This window comes from Rhincodon typus, chromosome 13 (genome assembly GCF_021869965.1).
Source record: "Rhincodon typus isolate 14 chromosome 13, sRhiTyp1.1, whole genome shotgun sequence".
NCBI classification, from domain to species: domain Eukaryota; kingdom Metazoa; phylum Chordata; class Chondrichthyes; order Orectolobiformes; family Rhincodontidae; genus Rhincodon; species Rhincodon typus.
Window position 1 is genome coordinate 18,597,002 of NC_063344.1, and position 21,656 is coordinate 18,618,657.

The 21,656-nt window shown below is 42.8% G+C and overlaps 1 long non-coding RNA gene across 1 annotated transcript in view; it reads right to left on the reverse strand.

The window, feature by feature from the left end:
- Positions 1-2,888: 2,888 nt before the first annotated feature.
- LOC125484735 overlaps positions 2,889-21,656 on the reverse strand; it is a 96,654-nt gene continuing 77,886 nt past the window's right edge. Inside the window, exons 2-3 of the long non-coding RNA XR_007263548.1 lie at positions 17,277-17,414; positions 2,889-2,965 (exon numbers count right to left, since the gene is read on the reverse strand). This is a non-coding gene — a long non-coding RNA (uncharacterized LOC125484735). The remainder of the gene's footprint in view (positions 2,966-17,276; positions 17,415-21,656) is intronic.

The window sequence follows — 21,656 nt, forward strand, 5'->3', positions numbered from 1 at the left end:
ATGCTAACCTCAGCTGGTGATGGGAATTAAACCTGTGCTGGTGGCATCGCATGTTTTGCATGTCAACTGTCCAGCCAACTGAGCTAAACCAACCCCCAAATAAACAGCAGCAACAGAATGCAAAAAAAACCCAGGAGATCAGATAGCCCTGTGGATACTGAAAATCTGAAATAAAAATAAAGGAAGTGCTAAAGAAATTCAGCACATCTGACAGTATCCGTGGAGAAACAGTTAACATTTTGAGTCTGATATGACTCTGGTTTTGAAGATTCAAAAAGTTAGCTCTGTTTCACTCTCCACAGATGCTGTCATTCCTGCTGACTTTCTCCAGCATTTGCTGGTTTTATTCCTGACATCCTTAGGTTAATTTAGGATTTTCAAAATGACACAGCCCATGAAGAGGCCATTCAGTTCAACGACGCTGTGCCAGCTCTTTGAAAGACTTAACCAATGAGTTCCACTCTCTTGTTCTTTTCCCAAACTTTTGCAACTTGTGTTCCACTTTTTCGAGTATTTTTCCAATTCCCTTTTTGAAATTTACCACTCAATCCATTTCCACTGCTTTGTCAGCCAGTGTATTCTGAATGACATCTGTTGTGTCAATTAATAAAATTCATCTCCTAGTTTCTTTGTCAAAGCTCTGAAAGAAATTGAAACTGTGGCCACTGATTACAGACCACCAGCCAGTGGGAAAAGTTTCTCTTTATTTCATAGTCTTACTTTTGAACAGCTCCCTGGGCAGGTCTTGTGGTGCAGTGTCCTAGCCTCTGTGTCATAAGTTCTGGGTTTGAGTCCCACCATGCCAGGATTTGGTGGCCATGAAAGATGCATTCATAGCATGGCCAAACAGATTGACTATTAACTTGCAAATACTTCCAACATACACCATTGGCAGGTGCTAAATGGGGAGAGATTCCTGATTAGCTGTGCGTTGGAAAGAACATTGGATTCTCTACATTACTAGCATTGGTTCTGGATAACATGTCTGTAAAATGTTATGTTGCCAGAGCAACTCAATCATTCGTTGGAGGTGGAGAAGTTGGGGCAGTGCATGCTAGTGGCTGGATGGCGTGGACAGGTATAGCGAATTACCTTTGCTGTTAGACCTTGCATTAACCAGGCTGAAAGTTGCAATCTTTGTATCCTTTTCTGACCCCAGTGCTGGTCATGCAAATATGCCTGGAGGAAGGCCAAATTCTTTCTCGCCACAATTGAGATTGCAATCATCTTTTGTCAAGGTATTAGATCAACTAAGCCTGCGGAACAATCCAGAGGAAGAAACTACAGAGAATTGTGAACACAGCCCAGTCCATCATCCAAGCAAACCTCCCATCCATTGACTCCATCTACACTTCTCACTGCCTCAAAAGGGCAGTCAACATCAAAGACCCCTCCCACCCAAGTTATAATTTCTTTCAACCTCTTCCATCAGGCAGAAGATACAAAAGCTTAAACACGTGTACCAACAGGTTCAAGAACAGGTTCTTCCCCACTATTATTAGACTTCTAAATGGACCTCTCAAATTTCAAATCTAATGTTGATCGTGCTTTTTGTGCTCCTTCTCTGTAGCCACAACTTTGTATTCCTCATTCTGTTCAATCACCCTATCATCTTTGTATGTTATGATCTGCCTGTACTGCACACGAAACAAAACTTTTCACTGTACCTAGCTACATGTGACAATAATAAATCAAATCAAATCAAAGCTCTGTTCTTTAGTATGTTGAGTCCCAAACAAAGGAAGGAAAATAAGCTTCACATTTAGGAAGGAAATTACAAAGCATCTTTTCAAACAAAGGGTAGTGAAAACTTGGAACTCATTCACTCTTTCTCTCTCTGTTGTTAGCCATGGATGTTGGGAGTCAACTGGAACTTTCAAGCCTGAGATCTTTGTTGGGCAAGGGCATGAAAGGATGTACAGTTAAGACAGGTAGGTAGAGTTGAGATGCAGCTTAGTCTTGATATGATTGTCTTGCAGGAAGGGCTGAATGGCTTCCTCCTATTCAGTCTGCAATGTAAAGGCAGATCATTGTTCTAGCACAACACCAGAAAGGGATTTTCAGTTGGAACATAGGAAATTTGAGATTCATTCAGCAACAAAGAATGGCCTCATCAGTACAGCTGGCCAACTATGATCCACTGAACAGCTTGACACCTGGCTCAAAATAAAACACACTTAAAAAGATCTGTTATGGTTGTGACTCATTCCAACCATCACTGTGAAGCTGCATTGGGTTTCCATAATCATGAAGATAATAATTAAAGGCTGTAAATTTATCAAAGCCACAAAAAGTACGATCTAACACTTTTGGATATGTTTGGGGTGATTCAAATGTGTTGTTTATTCACAGGCAAAATAACTTTGAATGGATCAGTGTTTGCATGCTCTGGCCTGAGGAAGATGTGTCACTGATTTGCTTTAATTAGCTTCTTGCTGATTTGCTGCAAAGCATAACATAATTAATATCACTCAATCATTTCAGATAAACTAGAATTCAGAGTTCACAATGTTCCAGGTATTAAAATATCAGCTTAACTTCACATGACATTGTCAATCCATGGTGGAGGGTAAGTCTGGTTTTGCAGTTTAACATGGCAGGAATTGGAGATACAAAGCAGGACAGTCTGCAATGATAGTACAGTAAAATTTGGAGTTAAGGAATAACATGGCAAGGGATAATCATCCAGGATTCCTGCTCTTGATCACAAGCAATTGCCCCAATATCTAGTCTGTCATCATCAAACCAAATCATGTGCTTGCTTTGAGTGGTGTCCCAGACGTTGCTGTGTGGATGGTTGGCCAATGTACAACACAAACATACAATCAGTATAACACACCAAACAGGTATCCCCCACCCTGTGGCACAGGCCACAGGTCATCGTCCTACCTTGGATACACTGCAGGGACCCATCTTCTGCTCTGATGGTGAAGGTTTCTCCTGGATTAACCTGAACTAAAATAACCTGCAACAAAGAGATCAGAGTTAACTGCAGTACCAAGCACAGAAAGAAAACTCTTCATATCTCAAAAGTCTGCGACTGAGAGCTTAAGGCTGAAACAATAGGATCAAAGACGTGCAGGGCTACTGGATTTCAGCTTATGCAGTGCTGTGCTATGCTACACACTGGACTCAGTACTTGGCACCCCCCTTTCCCTCCCCACCCGCCCCGCCTTTGGACCATCGCAAGAGAAAGAAACTACCGAGTTTTCCTTCCTCTAATCACTCTCCGGTAACCACACCTCAGGATACCATAGGGCCAATGGAGTCCCCAGCTATCCAGATTTCTAAAGACACAATGTAATGGTGGAAGCTGTTACTCATTCTTTGGGACGTGGTGAGTGCAGGCAAAGTCAGAACGTCCTGCATCGCATGTTCTCCGTTGCCCTGGAGGAGGTAGTGGCAAGCCATCTTTCTTGAACTGCTGCAGTCCACACAGTGTTTGCTACGACTGACTGACTTGTGCAGTCATGTCAGAACAGTTGGTCTGGGACTGCAGTCACATAGCAGCCCAGAGCAGAGCAGGGTAAGGATGGCTGGTTTGCTCACATAAAGGATATTAATGAATCAGTTGGGGTTTTTTTTTATTTCAATCCAAAGGTTGCATGGTCAACACCAGCTTGTTATGGTGCATTTTAAGTGGGTGTGGGTACTGTGTCTGTATAAAAATTGGTGGGGGGTATTGTTCCAATGTACCATGTGATTCAGTCTTGGCTTGTTCTGCAGTAGCTGCCAAACTGCAATCACGCAAGCTCCAACTGTGTAACACTGCCACCCATTTCGCAAATGCTTCATGAATGAAGCAATGTATTCTTCCATTAACCAACTGCTGATGTGTGGTCGGTGCCCTGATGTTTATCAGTAAACAAGAAAAATATACACAACTCAGCTATTTTAGAAATTCCATGCTGCGACTGAACTCAGTCTACTGACTGGACCACTACAATCAACATGAAAAAGAAATAAACAATTAAATTCATTGTGATTTTAACTGAAATTGATTGTACACAGCATGTGTTAAACTTGCAGGCCTATCAACTTTACCCTAAAAGAATCCAAACAGCTGCTCAACTCCAAGATTAACACCTTGAGTTACAGGCTGCTATATTACTTCATGCAAATGTCTGCATCGTAACAGAGATCGGGGTGAGGAAAACAAACAGAGGAAGTTTACCTGATGTCATAAGCCAAATTTTGCCCCACAAATAACATTAACAAACAGATTGTCTCGTTATTATCTCATAGCTGTTTTCCAGATCTTGGAAGTTTCTTCTCGATGCAGATGGGCATAGATGATGAAAGTTACCATCCCCTCCAATGTACCAACTCAACCTTTGGCCAAATGAGCAGGACGGTATTTGTGGACCAGGGTCTCAAATCTGAGGCTAAAATCACGGCTTACCAGGCAGCTCCCTTAAGCTTAAAAACACTTTACAGCCACTATGTTGCAAGACCCTCCAAATCTGGCAGCAAGAAAGACTGCCCAACAGTAATATCCTCTCACAAGCTTGAAATAACTGCACAGAGGCCAGTATTCCCTCACCAAATCATCCCTTCATTTACATGTGCACAGTACATAGGCCTTGACCAGCCAGCTCAGAGACAGTCCCTAGAAAGCAGAGGTTTATCTGAATCTCCTGTTGATATCTGTCACCAGGGCTCCTTGATTGGCTCTGGTTAACAACCCCAATTAGGGATCTAATTGTCAGTGAGATTCACTGGGCTCTTGTTCCAATCACTACAAGCCAAACTGAATTGGGATATTCTGAGATGATGAAAGGTGTTATAGAAATTAATGCTTTTGCTTCAATAGGCAGAGATGAGTCAAGGCAGCTTTCAATGTAAGAGGCTGTTATATCTATGTAAATATGAAACAATCTCCCACCTTTCTTCTTTAGCATCTTGTCTGAGCAGACATTCATTCATTTGGAATAAAATATTTTCACCTTCACCCCTCAAGGTTTGACTGAGAAATGAACAGCCTGTTTTATTACAGTACAGGACAACTCAAGGTGCTCTACAGCCAACGAAGTAGGAAACATGGCAGTCAGTTTATGAATGGCAAGTTCCCACAAATTGAAATGCAATAATGATCAGAGAATTTGGTTTAGATTTTCATTGACTATTAAATACGGACCAGGATCAAGGTAAGAGTTCATTGTGTTGAGGGTAAAATATAAACAATGGATAGAGGATTGGCTAACAAACAGAAAACAGAGAGATGGGATATATATATAATATATATAATCATAACTAGAGGAGTGCTACAGGGATCAGTGCTAGGGCTTCAATTATTTACAATATACTGTAGATGTCAGTATGTATGTTGAACTTGCAGCTTTGAAAGTTCCCTACAAAAACAAGTGTGTGGGTGGTTAGCATTTTAAAATGATATTGACATCGATGCAAAGAGTTGGCAAGTCTTAAAGTCCTGCATACCTTCAGAACACAGCTCATGTCGTCTGCTTGATCCCTTTTGCTCAGCTGTAAGGTATTGGCAGGTAAAATGTTCCTTTGTGGGTGAAAAATTAAGGCTGACGATGAATGCAAATTAGGGGTGGGGGGGTGGGGGAACAATCTACATGTTGAGTAAAAATATGATTTTTAAGGACAGAGAAAGTAATATCTCATATAATTTGGGCCAATTTATATGCTGCAATTTATGGTATATTAGCAAATGTAATGAAAGAACTAACGACATTGTGGCTAAATTTGCCGACAATACAAATGTAAGTAGGAAAGCAAGTTGTGAGGAAGATAGAGTCTATAATAGGGAAATATATATATATATGTTAAGTGAGTGATCATGATCAAATGGAATGTAATATGTGAAAATGTTACATTATACACTTTGTCAGAAAGAATAGAAAAGCAGCATATCATTTAAAATGAGAGAGATTCCAGAACACTGATGTAGAGGGACCTGGGTGACTTTATACATGAGTCACAAAAAGGTACCATACAGCAAATGATTCGAAAAGCAAATGGAATATTGGCCTTTAATGCAATAGGAATGGGGATTAGAAGTAGGGGGACGCTAGCTACAAATGTATGGCGCTTTATTGTGACTACACTTGGAGTAGTGTGCAAAACTTTGACCTCCTTACTTAAGGAGGGATGGACTTGAATTGGAGACAGGTCGGAGAAGTTTGACTGGGATGATTCCTGGGATGAAGGAATTGTCTTTTGAGGGATCGTTGAGCAGGTGGGAAATACATTAGCCGATATGTGCGCAGCAACCTCTCACAAACATCACAGGGGTGTGAGTTCATTGAAAGAATGCAAAGTGATCATATATATAAGATTTATAAATACATCATGGGATGTGGGCATCTCTGGCTAGGTCAACATTTATTGCTTGCAATTGTCCAGCAGTAGTTAAGAGTCAACTACATTGCTGTGTGTAATGGGTCACATGCATAAGGATGGCTGATTTCCTTCCCTAAAGGACATTTGTAAAGCAAATGGGTTTTTATGGCAAACAACAATGGTTATTACAAGGTCACCACTAGACTGGTCTTTAATTCCAGATTTTAATTGAGTTCAAATTTCACCATCTGCCAGTCCCAATTCACCAATCCCCAGAACATTAGCCTGGGGATCTGGACTATTTAATGCAGCAACATTACAACAAAGCCACTGCCTCCCCAAATATAAATACCATATAAACAGATCCAAATATAACAGATGGGATATTAAAAGTACCGGATTATAATAGGGAGTAAGCTTTATAACAAAAGTGCTTCATTCATTTCAAAGTGCTTTGGTACATTGTGATGTTGAGCGAAATTATAAGAGAAAGTCCTAATGCTGATGGGAAAGTTAAATTGGCTTTATTTGGGATGCTTCCCCAAGTCTCGATATCTCACCGGTAACATCTCTTGGGTCACGGAAGATGCTAATCAGCAGCGTAGACAATCAGTGAGTGGGACCAGAGCAATTTAACCCTCCTACATTGCAGAAACAAACTTAATTGAACATTCTGCCTTGAGTGAACTTTCTCCCACATGCAAAGTCAATGAGCTAAATGCCCATTCTGCAAAGGCTGACAATGCCAAGTGTATAATAACATTTGGTTGCCAAGACAACAACCAGCTGCTGTCTGCCCACTATTTATGGAGAGGTAACTTCAGTTCACTTGTCGAGCAGAGGGGGATTCAATGCCATTCTTATCCATCTAGTCATAGTCAGCGAGTAGGTTTCTCGTCCTGGTCCCTCACAGTTCCCTTGCATATCCCCTAATGTTCGTCTAAATGACACTGGGAAACTCCACACAGCTCAATCGGCGTGCCACCCTCAACAATATCATCCAGAAACAGTGTGTATTTATTTAAACATACACTGCCAACTTCCAGCTCCACCTCACCATCTTTCTTTAACACTCCGTGCTCTATAAATTGTCAGACTGATTAGCTGACATCCAGTACTGGATGAGCAGGGATTTTCTTCAACTAAATACTAGGATGTCTAAGGTCACTGTCTCTGGTCCCCACCACCAACGACTATCTCCGTCCTTCAATCAGACGACAATCTGAGATTCATCCATTCATATTTGACATTGAGGTAAAGACCTGAAACAAAACAGTCCTGTCACCAAAACCTCAAGGTTTAACCTTTTTATTCACTCATGGGATGCGGGCATTGTTGACTGGGTCTATATTTATTGCCAGTTCCGAGTTACTCTTGGATACAATGGCTTGCTAGGCCATTTCAGGCCAGTTAAGAGTCAACCATATTTCTGAGAGCCACACATTGGCCAGACCAAGTAAGGATGGCAGATTTCCTTCCCTAAAAGAGATTAGTGAATCAGATCGGTTTTATGACAATCGACAGTGGTTTCATGGTCATCATTAGATTTTTCAATTCCAGGCTGTTATCGTGCAATTTAAACCCATGTCCCCAGAATATTATCTGTCTCTAGTCTAGCGACAATACCACCACGCCATCGTCTCCTTCCATAAAGTCACTATGACTCTTTGCTTACCTCTGTTGATCTGCTGCTTAAACCCTCAACAAAAACTCAGAAAGACTCAAATTAATGCCACATTTTTTACATGGATAATACTCTCATGGGGCCTGACAGCCAATTAAGTACTTGTTAGTGTAGTCACTGTTGGAAACATGCACACCTTTAATATCTCTAGACTCGATTATATCAATACATTCCTGACAGGCCTCTCTCATCCTCTTCTCACATGAAACTGAGCTCTCTAAACCTCACTGTACACATCCCAACTCACACAGAGTGCCAGTCACTTATCATAAACTCTATGTTTGCTGATTGCATCGGCTTCTAATTTTACAAAACTTTCAACTTTAAGTCTCCATTGTTATCTTTCTCCTTATCGCTATAACTTCCTCCACCCCCTCCGCCCACCCCGAACCCTCCAAGATCAGTACATTCCTCCAATTCTAGCCACTTGAGCATCTCTGATTTTAACCCATCCACCATTGGCTGTCCTTTCATTGACATGGCCTGAAGCTCTGGAATTCTTTCGCTGCACCTCTCGCCCTCTCTATATATCTTTCTTCCTTTAAGACAGTCCTTAAAACCTAACTCTTTGACCAATCTTTTGGTCATCTGTCTTAATATTTCCTTAAATTGCACATTTTTCTTTGATTAAGTGCCTCAGTAAGGCATCTTTGCATATGTTTACCAAGTCAAAGGAAATGGAATTTTTTGTTGTTGTTGTCGAAGTCGTGAGTGTGGTGTCTCTGCTAAGAAGAAAGTCTGCAATTCACCTGATGAAGGAGCAGCGCTCTGAAAGCTTGTGATTCCAAATAAACCTGGTGGACTATAACCTGGTGTCATGTGACTTCTGACTTTGTCCACAGGGTTTACAGCAAAGAAACAGGCCAGTTGGTCCATCCTACTCCATGTTGGTGTTTATACTCCACCTGAGCCTTCAACCAGCCCTCTTCATCTCATGCCATTGGCATATCCTTCCATCCCTTTCTTCCTCATGAGTTCATTGAGTTTCCCCTTCAATGTGTCAATATTAACTTAAAAACCTCAACGTTCTTTGGACCTGGACTGTTCCTAATCATTCATTCTCCTCTGTCTTTTATTTGGCCCAAAATTTATCACCTTAATTGCCACAGTTTTGTATGTTGATTTAATCTATTGATATTTCTCTGTAATTTTATATTTCCATCTGCATTACGGTACCATACCACCTAAATTTTTATCATCAGTAAATTTGGACATACACAACCAATGAGTACTGTGAGGCCTCAACACAGATCCTTTGGGACATCATGAAAAACATCCTGCCAATTACAGTACCTGCCTATTATGCCAACTCTCCGTCCCCTGCCACTCAATTAGTTTCCTCTCAAGGCCAATAATTTACTGTTAATTCCATTAACTGCAATTTTAATGAACAGTCTCTTGGAGACCTTATCACATGCCTTCTGGAAATCCATATTAATAATATCCTTGACATTTTCTTGTTCTCTCAAAGACCACACCTGAAATACTGTGAACAGACTTAGTCCTCTTTGAGAGGATGAATGGAGTCTCTAACATCAAATGGTGCTGATCTTGCTAAAGTTGATCTTGCCTAGCGCATGCACCGTGAGACATAACCTGTATAAGTTTCTTTTTTCACCCTATGATCTGTATGTCCTTGCTTACAATGATCTGCCTGTACTGCTCATAAACAAAGCTTTTCACTGTACTTCGGTACACATGACAATAAATAAATCAAATCAAATCCTGTATTATCTCTTACGCTGGCATTGAATGCAGTACAGAGAAGGTTCATTAATTTGATTTTCTTATGAGGACAGGTTGAATAGACCGGGCTTGTACTTTCGGGTTTAGAAGAATGAGAGGGGGCCTTATTGAATCAAATATTCTTAGGGGCTTTGACAGGGTAAGTGCAGAAAGGCTATTTCTTGTTCTGGGAGAGTCAAGGGCCAGGCAGCATAATCTCAGAGTAAGTGGTCAGAGCTAGGACAGAGATAAGGAGGAATGTCTTCTCTCATAGGGTAGTGAATCTGTGGAATTCTTTCCCACAGAGGGCTATAGAGGCTGGGTAATTTGGGTACATTCAAGGCTGAGATAAACAGATTTTTAATCAGTAAGTGAATTAAGGGTTATGGGGAAGATAGTGATCGTAATGAGGTGAGCCAGGTGGACTTCACTGAATATGAGTGCCCTGGTTGGGGGCTGTTAACCTGGTCCAATCAGGGAGCCCTGGCTGACAGATATAAACAGGAGTGTCAGAGGTCCTGCTCACTCTGAGAGCTGGCTGTGAGGAAGCTGGACCAATGTCAAGTACTATGCATGTGTCAATCCAGGGTGACTTGGTGACGGGATACTGGTCTCTGTAGAGTAATTTCAGTGAAAAGACAAGAAAGTGGAGTTGAGGATTATCAGATCAACCATGATCTCATTGAATGGTGGTGCAAACTCAATGGATCAAATGGCCTGCTTCTGTTCCAAGATCAAATGATGTAAATTTCCATCAGATTCGCCAGGCATGACCCACCTCGTCTCTCTCTGATCAGCTGGAAATTCACAAGGTGCTCAGTCACAGTAAGCTTAGTTATAAACTCCAGGAATTTCCACCAACAGGCATGCAGGTAACTCATCTATAATTCCCTATCACCTCACCCTCGATTTTCTCAAAGCTCTAGGTTACCTGCGCTAATATCTCTGTGTGCTGCTGGGTGTCAAATTTTGTTCGATACCACTGTTGTGCATTTTGCTCTGGGTTCATCTGCTCTTCAGACTCAGATCTGACCTCAAGGTGTTTCTTTAAGTAATATTTCTTCACAAACTATGTATGGTCTGATCTGTCAGCAGGAACACTCATTCTGGAGCTGCTGTAGTTTCCAACCTTCCAGCAGAGTGTCTCTCTCATGACTACTGAGGACAAAGTTACATCACAGCATACAACAGAAGCTTGATGCATATTCATTAAACTCTGTCTCTACACTGTAAAGCACTTAGGGCATGTCTTAAAGGTGGGATATAAATATACTTGTTGTTTGTGCTGATACTATCTTAAATGAATGTTTTCTATTTGAACACCAGTTTGAAACCCCAATATTTAAAGACCCAGATGATTATTCTTTCCAGGATTTCCTCACAGCTCTGTCCAAGGAAATGCCAGCACAATCCTGGAGGATACGTGGCAACCTGAATCTTCACGCCCCATCATCTTGTGCCAAAATACACTTTTTCTTCTGTGACCTGTGGCTGCTTTGGTTCCATTAGTTACTTGGCAACCTGACTCACACCATGTTGTTGTTGTCATAGGGACGGATAGTTACCATGGTAACATGTCTGGATGCTTTGTAAGGCATGTCGGGAGTCGTAGTTTCATTGCCAGGACTTAGGCTTTAGCCTTTCAGTCAAATCTATAACGTCCCAATCCCTACTGCTGTATTAATTCATAATAGGAATGCAATACATCTCTGAAAGTTTAGCTCCAGTGCTAGGCTTTGTTCAAAAAACCCCTTCTGTTATGTAAATAAAATCCAGTGGATCCCTATTTCGCTGTGCTAATGAAAGGGTTGTTGCCTAGAAGCTAGATGTGGTGATCTGATATAACACCTAAAATAAATCAAAGAATAATTTGGGTCTTGTTGTTCAGCCATAGAAGTTGAATAATGGGCATAATCATGTTAGGTATAAATATCATAACCCCTGAGACATACTCCTGAAAAATCAGCAGTTACCGCTCCCTTTCCTGTTACCATAGGAACACTCTAAATGACCTCATTCTCAGGCCTTTAGCCTAGTGATACTCTCTCTCATTCCCTCTGCACTAGTCCACACAATGTTCTGTTCATTTAGACATTGCATTGAGGTCAAATGTCTCAATGCTTTCCTCACCCACAACTTAATCAAACACTCTAAGCTTTACTCTGTATGTAAGCCTACACTGTACCTGTCCTGGGAGTGTTTGCTGGGGACAAAGTAGAGGAAGATTTACTGTATTTCACACCATGCAGTCATGGGAATGTTTGCTAGAGACAAGGGAGAGGTAGCTTTACTCTGTATCTAAGGTGATGCTGTCCCTGTCGTGGGAGTGGTTGATGAGGTCAGGGTACAGTAGGCATTACTCTGTATCTAACCCCGTGCTCTATCTGTCCTTGGAGTGTTTGATAGGGACAGTCTAGAGAGTTTTACTATCAGTTTAAAAGAGTCAGAGTCATACAGCATGGAAACAGATCCTTTGGTCCAATTTGTCCATGCTGTCAATGTTCCCGAACTAAACAACTCCCATTTGCCTGGATTTGGCCCATGTCCCGCTAAACTTTTTCTATTGATGTCACCGTCCAAATGTCTTTTAAATGTAGTAACTATACCTGCATCTACCACTTCCTCTGGCAGTTCACTCCCCACCTGGACCACTCTGTAAAAAAACTTGCCTCTCATGTCCTTGTTAAAAATTTTCCCTCTCTCCTTAAAAATATGCCCCTTAATTTTGAACTCCTCATCTTCGGAAAAATACTTCTGCTGTTCACCTTACCTATGGACCTCAAGAGGGTCAAGAGAGCTTTACTTCAGTTTTTGAAGAGTAGAAAGAGCTTTACCATCTGGGTCTGTGCTATCCCTGTCCTGGGAGCACTTAATGGGGGCAATGTAGAGGTAGCTTTACTCTATATCGAACCTCATTCTATTCCTTTCCTGGCTGGCAAAGATTGATTCTGTTGTTTAACCTTCTGTGCACTTAAACGTAATATTGAAAAGAGATGTCGAGAGCAGGATGAGATATGCATGAGAATGCTATTCAGAAGTTATATTTGAATGACAGCAGTAACAGAGCCCGTAGGTCATAGAAAGCAAATAGCTTTCCACTTGAAACTCTTGGTCTGAGTGATCTCTCAAAGCCAGTTCCCTGCCCTCTGATGTAAAACCCAGAACCATAATGTATTGCATCGCTACAAACAGCTCCCTGAGGTGCACAGACACTGACAGAAGAACTTTCTATTCCTGTAGAACTCTCAAATTAGCACCCGCCAATAACCAGCCCAGCAGACCCAGTGTACCACCGTCTTGCTGCAGGAAAACTCGTTAGGTTTTCAGTCTGTCATCTTTACAAGAATTTAATCCCCGTCAATTTAGCCTGCTTGTTAGTGACTGCCCGGAGTGCTGGTCTTTCAGCGAGGGTTCTCCTAATGACTGCAGAGCTCACTGCTGATACCCAAAAATGGAGACACCACGCCCCCCCCACCCCCACCTCACTAAGAAGAATAAACAAGATAAAAAGAGACCAAGAGCACCTTTCATAGAATTCCCACAATTTGGAAGCTGGCCATTCAATCCATTGAATGCACACCAACCCTCTGAGCATCTCATCCAGACCCACCCCTCTACCCTATCCTATCCCTGTAATCCTGCATTTCCCATGGCTAGTTCACCTAACCCACCCACCCACCCACCCAATCTCTGGACACTATGGGCAACTTAGCATGGCCAATCCGCCTAACTTGCACATCTTTGGACTGTGGGAGGAAACCAGAGCACCCAGAGCAAACTCACACAGACACGGGGAGAATGTGCAGACTCCACACTGACAGTTGTCCAAGGTTAGAATCGAACCTGGGTCCCTGGTGCTGTGAGGCAGCAGTGCTAACCACTGAGCCACCGAGCCACCATGCCATCCTTCCATAACTTCCAAAGTGCTTTCCAGCCCATTGAATGCTTTTTTGAAATGTATTAGTCACTGATACAATGCAAGAAATACAGCTGCCAATTGGCACACAGCAAACTTCCTCAAACAGAAATGAAATGATGACCACTGTAATCTGCTTTTATAGTGTTGATTATGGTAAAATCCTGCACGGTTCTTCAAAACAAAGCCACAGGATCATTGACGTTCATTGGCAAGAGCAGACAGGCCCTCAGACTGATTCACAACCAAGTTCTATCAGCTCCGTGCTCAGCAATCGGGCCTCCAGGTTCCAGGATTTTGGGTTCAAGACACCTCCAGAGGTTTTAACAGAAAATCCAGACAATTGCAGTCCTGAGGGAGTGAGGCACAGTTGGAGATACTGCTGCTGGGGTAGGAAATTAAATGGAGGCCCTCCTCCTCTCCACCCCTCAGCCTCTATCATCAATCAGACTTGGATGTGATGCCTTTTGCAGTTGAATGGCTATTAATATTGATGCTCTAAGCTCATGGGTTAATACTTGTTGAGGTGGCAGCTACCTTACGGAACACTAACCCAGTGAATAGTCGATGCAGTCAGGGGTAAGTTGTTGATTTTAAGTTGGGAATTAATACAAATTACTTAGTTTAGGTGGTGGTCTATACATAAAAGACCACCTGAATTGCCTCAGATATGGGGGATCTTTCTGTGCTTTTGTCAGGAAACCAAAGGACTTGCATTTCTGTCGCACTGTTTACAACCTCGAGACGCAATGTTGTATTTTAGCGACAATGAAGTATTTGTTTTAAGCATCATCCCTGTTACAATGTAGAAAACACAGCAGCTAATTCACACACAACAAGCTCCCTCAAACATTAATGGAACAGATCAGCTGTCTTGACTTGTCCCCCACCCCCACTTTGAAATAGTGGCTGTGGGATTTTACAAATCCATTCGGGTGTGAGCAGTCAAGGCTTTGGTTTGGAGTCATAGAATCCCTACAGTGTGGAAACAGGCCCTTCGGCCCAACAAGTCCACACCAACCCTTGGAGCATCCCACCCTGACCCATTCCCCTAAAACCCACACACCCCTGAACACTACAGGCAATTTAGCATGGCCAATCCACCTAGCCTGCACATCTTTGGACCGTGGGAGGAAACTGGAGCAAATCCACACAGACACGGGGAGAATGTGCAAAATCCACACAGACAGTTGCCCAAGGCTGGAATCGAACCCGGGTCCCTGGCGCTATAAGGCTGCAGTGCTAACCACTGAGCCACCGTGCCACCCCAGTAGTTGGTACCTCCAACAATGCAGCACTCCCTCAGTGAGGGAACCAAGGATATCACTGGATGCAGAGAGTCCGAATGGAACACCAATGTCAATATGTGTCACTTGGGTTGGCCCTGAGGGTCAGTGGTTAGCACTGCTGCCTCAGAGTGCCAGGGACCTGGGTTTGATTGTACCCTCTGGCAACTCCGTGTGTGCGCTTGCGTGTGTGGAGTTTGCACATTCTCCCCGTGTCTGCGTGGGTTTCCTCTGGGTGCTCCCACAGCCCAAGGATGTGCAGGTTAGGTGGCTCCATGCTGAATTACCCAGCACTGTCCAGGGATGTGCTGGCTAGGTGGATTAACCGTGGTAAATACAGGGTTGAGTGGGTCTGGTTGGGATGCTATCCAGAGGCTGGTGCATCTCAAGGGGCCGAATGGTCTCTGTCTGCATACTGTAGGGATTCTATGAGAAGTCTACATGATGATCAACCCACTCCAGCAATCCATGGTAAGGAACACCATTCTTCATGAAGGCAGCAGAGCAAGTGTTAAATTATGCGTGAATAGTAAACAAGGAGCTCTGGTGAATTGAACACCTCTGTTTAAGTCGAGCTCAGTGAAAGCCTTTGGCCGTGATTGCTCGTGAGCCACAATCTAACACCAGCGAGGTGGTTCCCAACCCCAGTCCCCCAACAGCTTTGTAATGATTAAAATGAATAAGCACATACTCTCACCACTTCCCCCCTCTGTCCTCCTGGACTGAAACATCACTTGGTATTCTTAGCAAAAAGATCCAAGTTCTAACAGATACAGCCAGATGTTCTGGCAAGGATGTTTGGAAACCAGTTTCACAAGTATGCAGGAAGCACACAGGCAGGAGGTGAGGAGTTACTGCATGTCTACCGAGACACTAACTCCACACTGAAACAATTCAGGATCCCTGTGGCAATAATCTGCGGATCAGTGCTGCAAGCAACACTGGGAAATACCAGCACCACTCGATCATTGCTTGAAACAATTTGGAGTTCTGGCAGCTTGTGGCATTCTTCAGTTTGCATTCCTCCCTCTCTCTCTTTCATCAAACATTGTTCTTCCTCCCTCCCTCCCTTCAACAAAAGAGAACAGACAAACAAAAAGCCCCGCTCACATCTTCAGGATGTTGTCAGAACATCTTAAGTCAAAGCCCTTTACAGAAGTGTAGTCACTTTTCTACTAGCCTAAACATAGTGTCCAATTTATACACAGCAAGCTCCCACAAACAGCAAGTCATAATGGCCAGATGATCCTTTTTTTTGTTGTAGTTTTTTTTTTAATCAAAAAGTCTTTCACTGGATATGGGCATCACTGACAAGGTCAGCATTTGTTGCCCATTCCTATTTGCTCTTGAGTGCAATACTTGGTGATTTCAGAGGGCAGTTTTGAGATAACTACATTGCTGTGGGTCCGGAGTCACATGTAGGCCAGACAAAGGAAGGATGGCAGATTTCCTTCCCAAGAGATATTAGTGAACCAGATGGGTTTTTACAAAATTCAGTGATGGTGATGCATTGATTGAGGGATGCATATTGGATAGGTCACTGGGGAGTATTCTTGAGTCCTTGTTCAAGTGGCTCTGATAAATTGCACATCCACATAAGAGGACAGACAGAAACCTCTGTCTAATGCCTCATGCATTGGATGGCATCTCTGACAATGTCGCATTCCCTCTGTACTGAATGGGAAACCATGTCCTGCTCTTAATTCATACGTTTCTCTAACTACCTGGAACGCTGCAATCTTGAATTTTACGTCAAAGCTTGGTGGAAAGGCTTGTAAGGCAAGTTATCAGAGAGCGAGACAGGGCATCAGACTAACTTGTGTTTAGGTCTGAAGGCAAAAGGCATAGAAATCTACATTTGCCTATTACTTTGGGATGCCTACATATATGAACAGACATATAAATGCAGGCCACATCATCAAATCCACTGCCCTGATGTTCGGCAAAGCGGTCACCCAGTCTACACTTCGTTTCCCCAGATCTTTATCAACTCCTTTGTCTATCCAACTGCTCTTCTCTCTCTTCAGGCTCCATCCTATCATTTACTCCCTACCCCATCCCCCTCCCTATTTTCTGCATACAAACCAATGTTTTCCCAGCCACCATCAGTTCTGAGGAAGGGTCACCAGACCCGAAACGTCAACTTTTTTTTCTTCTTCACAGATGCTGCCGGACCAGCTGAGCTTTTCCAGCAACTTCTGTTTTTGTTCCTGACTTACAGCATCTGCAGTTCTTTCCGTTTTTATTTGTGATAAAGGGTGCTCACAGTTGACAGCCATATGTACCCATGCTCCCTGAGCCCGGCTAAAATGACATTACTTCCCCGTGGTCTTCGCCAAACAGTCACCTGACTCACCTGTTGCGAACCGTCCCCATTCACCAAGTGAGGCATCATGGGGAGCTCCCCATTGAGTAAAGGTGGCAGTTCCAAGGGAATCTGATCTGTCATCATCATTGTGACATACATTCATTGGGTTCTCGGCTCACTGCCGTCCTGCAAACAATAGTCAAAATGAACAAGACGTTAAGACAGACTTGGCTTTATTAATAGCATCTGATCACAGCTCTCTGAATTGAGCCAAAAATACATCATGCATAGACCATTTATATTTATTATAAAAACACTCCTGGAATGTAGCCACTGTTATCACCGGGGCAACACAGGCAGTCATTTCCTGCACAGTAAGATCCCATAATCAAAGATCCACAGAGCTGCATTTCTATAGCACCTTTCACATTGTCATAATTCCAGCAGACATTAATGCAAGTCAATCTGCTGAGTAAAAGGCAGGAAAGTGGAATTCAGGATTATCAGGTCAGCCATAATCTTATTGAATAGTGGAGTAGACTCAATGGGCTGAATGGATAACTTCAGTTCCTAGGTCTTATAATCTTACATCCCAGAGTCAACCTGGCTTGACAGATCCTGACATTTTTTCTCACTGTAGGGGCAGTTTCTGAACATGTCCACAAGAGTCTGTTAGCGCAGTTTTGACACAAAGAACTAAAATTTATATGAGTTGTTATACACTCGACATAGAAGTTGGAAAGATTTCACTGCAAAACCCAGAAACTGATTCAATCTCACCCTACTCCTTTTATCCATATGGAGATTGTGACTGCAAGAGCAGGCGAGAGGCTAGGAATCCTGCAGCGAGTTACTCACCTCCTGACTCCCTAAAGCCTGTCCATCTATAAGGCATGTGCAAGCAGTGTGATGGAATACCACTCTCCCCCCACATGCTTGGATGAGTGCAGCTTCAACAACACTCAAAGCTTGACACCATCCGGGACAGAACAGCTCAATTGATTGGTACAGTATCCATTAGCATTCACGTCCTCCACCAGACACGCTTAGTAGCAGCAGTGTCTACTATCTACACGACATAGTGCAGAAATTCACCAAGGCTTAGACAGGACCTTCCAAAATTGTAACCTCTACCATCTAGAAGAACAAGGGCAGCAGATACATGGAAACACCTCCACTTGCAAGCTCCTCTCCAAGCCACTCACCATCCTGACTTGGAATTATATCACCATTCCTTAAGTGTCACTGGATCAAGATCCTGGAATTCCCTCCCTGTTAGCATTGTGGGAGTAGTGACACCAAATGGACTACAGCTGTTCAAGAAGGCACATGCTCTCCAGGGCAACTAGGGATGTTCAACTATACTGGCCTAAGCAGCAAAGACCAAATGAATAAGAACAAAAAATTCTGGCAATATCCTTACAGACACCAAAACCACTATCTCCACATCAAGGCTTCTTGCACAGGTTGGCACAGCTGCACTTGGTTTCCTTCTAGTGAATTTTCGTGCATTTACTCGTTGCTTTATCTTCAGCTTGCATCTCTCCCTGAGCCACTGACAACAAACTCCAAACTAAATTCACTCTTAGTTTAACTTCAGAGTAAACATGAATTTCCTAAATGCAGTTGACAGATGGCTTGCAGGATCTAACACCTGTGCCTCCTTTTAACTGATTAAAGTTTTAACAGCATCTTAGGTTTGTTTAATACATCCTCACCAGTGGTGTGACTGTTTGATCTTTTACTTATAAATTCTGCATCTGATACCACCTCTCACTAACACTTCAAGAAGGAGCGAAGCTCCAAAAGCTTGCGATTTCAAATAAACCTGTTGGACTATAACCTGGTGTCATGTGATTTCTGACCTTGTCCACCCCAGTCCAACACCGGCACCTCCACATCATCACATCCACTCTCTCACACATGCACACATACATGCACGCATACACGCGCACGCACACATGCACGCATACACATACACACACTCATACGTACATGCGCACACATACACACACACACACTTCTTGAATTTTCCTATGTGTTTGTGTATCACTGGTCCCCTGTCACACAGCAACAGCATAGTTATTTTCAATTTCTTTTTTAGTGTCCTAATCTGTATTTCTTCATCTCAAGGGTTGTAGAATCCCATTATAAATGCATGTATAAAAAACATGCTTCCAAATGTCTTAGCACCAAGCTCACAAAAACAACTTTAAAAATGAAATTAAAATCAAGTATCTTCCTTCTTAATACAAAATGTAAACTATAAATTCAAGTACGTTGTTTCTCATAGTTCCCTCATGCGATCCCAAAGTATTTACACCCAATCATCTCTTAACTGCAGCCACTGTTGCATTGAACAAAACGTGGCAACCAACTTGCTCACAGCTAACTCCCATAAGCAGCGATGTGTTATTGGCCAGTTGTTGTGATGTTGAGGGGCACATAGAGCATTGAGAAGGCTGCTCTGCTCTTCAGATAATCGCATGGAAATTACATTTATCTGAGGGACCCCGGTTTAACAGCTTGTTGATAAGATGGCACCTCTGCCAAGAGTAGCCCTCCTTTTGTGGACAATGTGCATATTAACCTCTGAAGAAGACAGTGTAGCTCCAGCGTAGGCAGTTGTGAACAGGGAGCCCAAAGAGAGGTGAAGCAGAAGAGAAAATGAGTGGAACAGCAGCTTATGATGTTCATCTATTCCCAATGTCGTGATAAATAACTGCTTCGATTGTCTAGATCCTTGAAAACACTCCTCGAGCAGCAAAGGAAGATATAAGAAGTATCGCAATATTTTTAATTCAAAATGGTAAGGTTCGTGTGGGTTGTAGAGCAAATAGGAAAAGAATAGCAAATCTCAGTCAGAGGAGGGTCAGTAACCAGAGATCATGGATCAAAGATAATTGGTACAAGAACCAGTGAGGAGATGAGGAGAATTATTTTTATGCAGCAATTTGTTAAGGACTTGCCTGAAAGGATGATGGCAACAGATTCAGTGAGAACTTTTTAACAGGAATCGTATAAATATTTGACTGGAAACAGATGTGCCTGGTTCTGGGGAAAGGGCAGGGACCAGAGCATCAAAGAGCCAGCACAGGCTGGATGGTTCAAATGGCTTCCTCCGGTAATGTAGCAATCAATGTGCTTACTCCCAATAAAGCTCCCTCTTATGTTGAGTTAGCAATGTGCTCACATATCATACATTGCAGAGGGCATGGAATATAAGAGCAAGGAGGTGCTATAAGACACTTGTTAGATATCAGCTGGAGTACTGCATCTTATTCTGGATGCTACAATTCAGGTAGGATGTGGACATATTAGAGAGAGTATTGAAGACATTTACAAGAACGGTTCCAGGATGAGAAACTTCAGTTATGAGGATAGAATGGAGAGGTTTGGCCTGTTCTGTCCGGACAGGAGAAGAGTGAGAGAGATCTGATAGAGGTTTTCAAAATCATGAGCGGATTGGATAGAGTAGATAAGGAGAAACTGCTCCTGCTTGCAAAAGGATCAAGACTGAAGGGCCACAGAGTTAAAGAGATTTGCAAATGAAGTGAGTGTGATGTGAGAAAAAAACTTCTTCATTCAGTGAGTAGTTAACGTTTGGAATCCATTGCCTGGCAGTGCAGTGGAGGCACTGAGGTATTCAAGAAGGCATTTGATGATTATTCAAATAGAAACAATCAGCAAGGGTATGGGAAAGGCAGCAGAATGGAAATAAGACATGAAGGAGAGTTGGTGCAGGCACGATGGGCTGAATGGCCTCCTGAAGTTCTGTGAAATTGTACTTTTAAGTATCGTCCCAGAGCGTGTGTGCAAGGAGATAGTGATATGTAATCACAGGGAGCTAGAGCTCACATAGGTAGCCTCAGTGTATAGTTATGAGCAGCAAAGCTTGTTGCTGTTCACTCACAACAGCATGGGGCCCACATTACAACATAAATCATGGGGTGATGCAAAAATGACCTGATCTGCGAGGGATACCCTGTCTCTCATGGCTATCCTTACTCTCTGTATCCAATCAACCGAAGCTTCGCCTCAGCATTGCCAGCTCTAAACTGAAACCATCTGAGCTTGGCAAAGTTTGGTTCTTTCCCCAATAACAGAGAGCTCAGGAAAACACTTCAAAGAGTCACTGGGACTGTTAATATTCCAGGCTAAAGCAGTGCCAATAAGTTAAGCTGTTCAATATTGTTCAACTGAACTGACTCGAAATTTTAAAGAAGCAGAAGACAGTCTTTCCAAGGGGTGCTGATGGGAATTTGGCGAATTATTTACAACACATTGCATATTCTCTCGCATCTTGCTGATCTGGGGCTCCCTGAACACTTGAGCCTCCAATTCCCCCAACTGAAGACTCCCTGCTACATGACCATTCCTGACATAGGGTCCTCCAATTCCCCCAACTGAAGACTCCCTGCTACATGA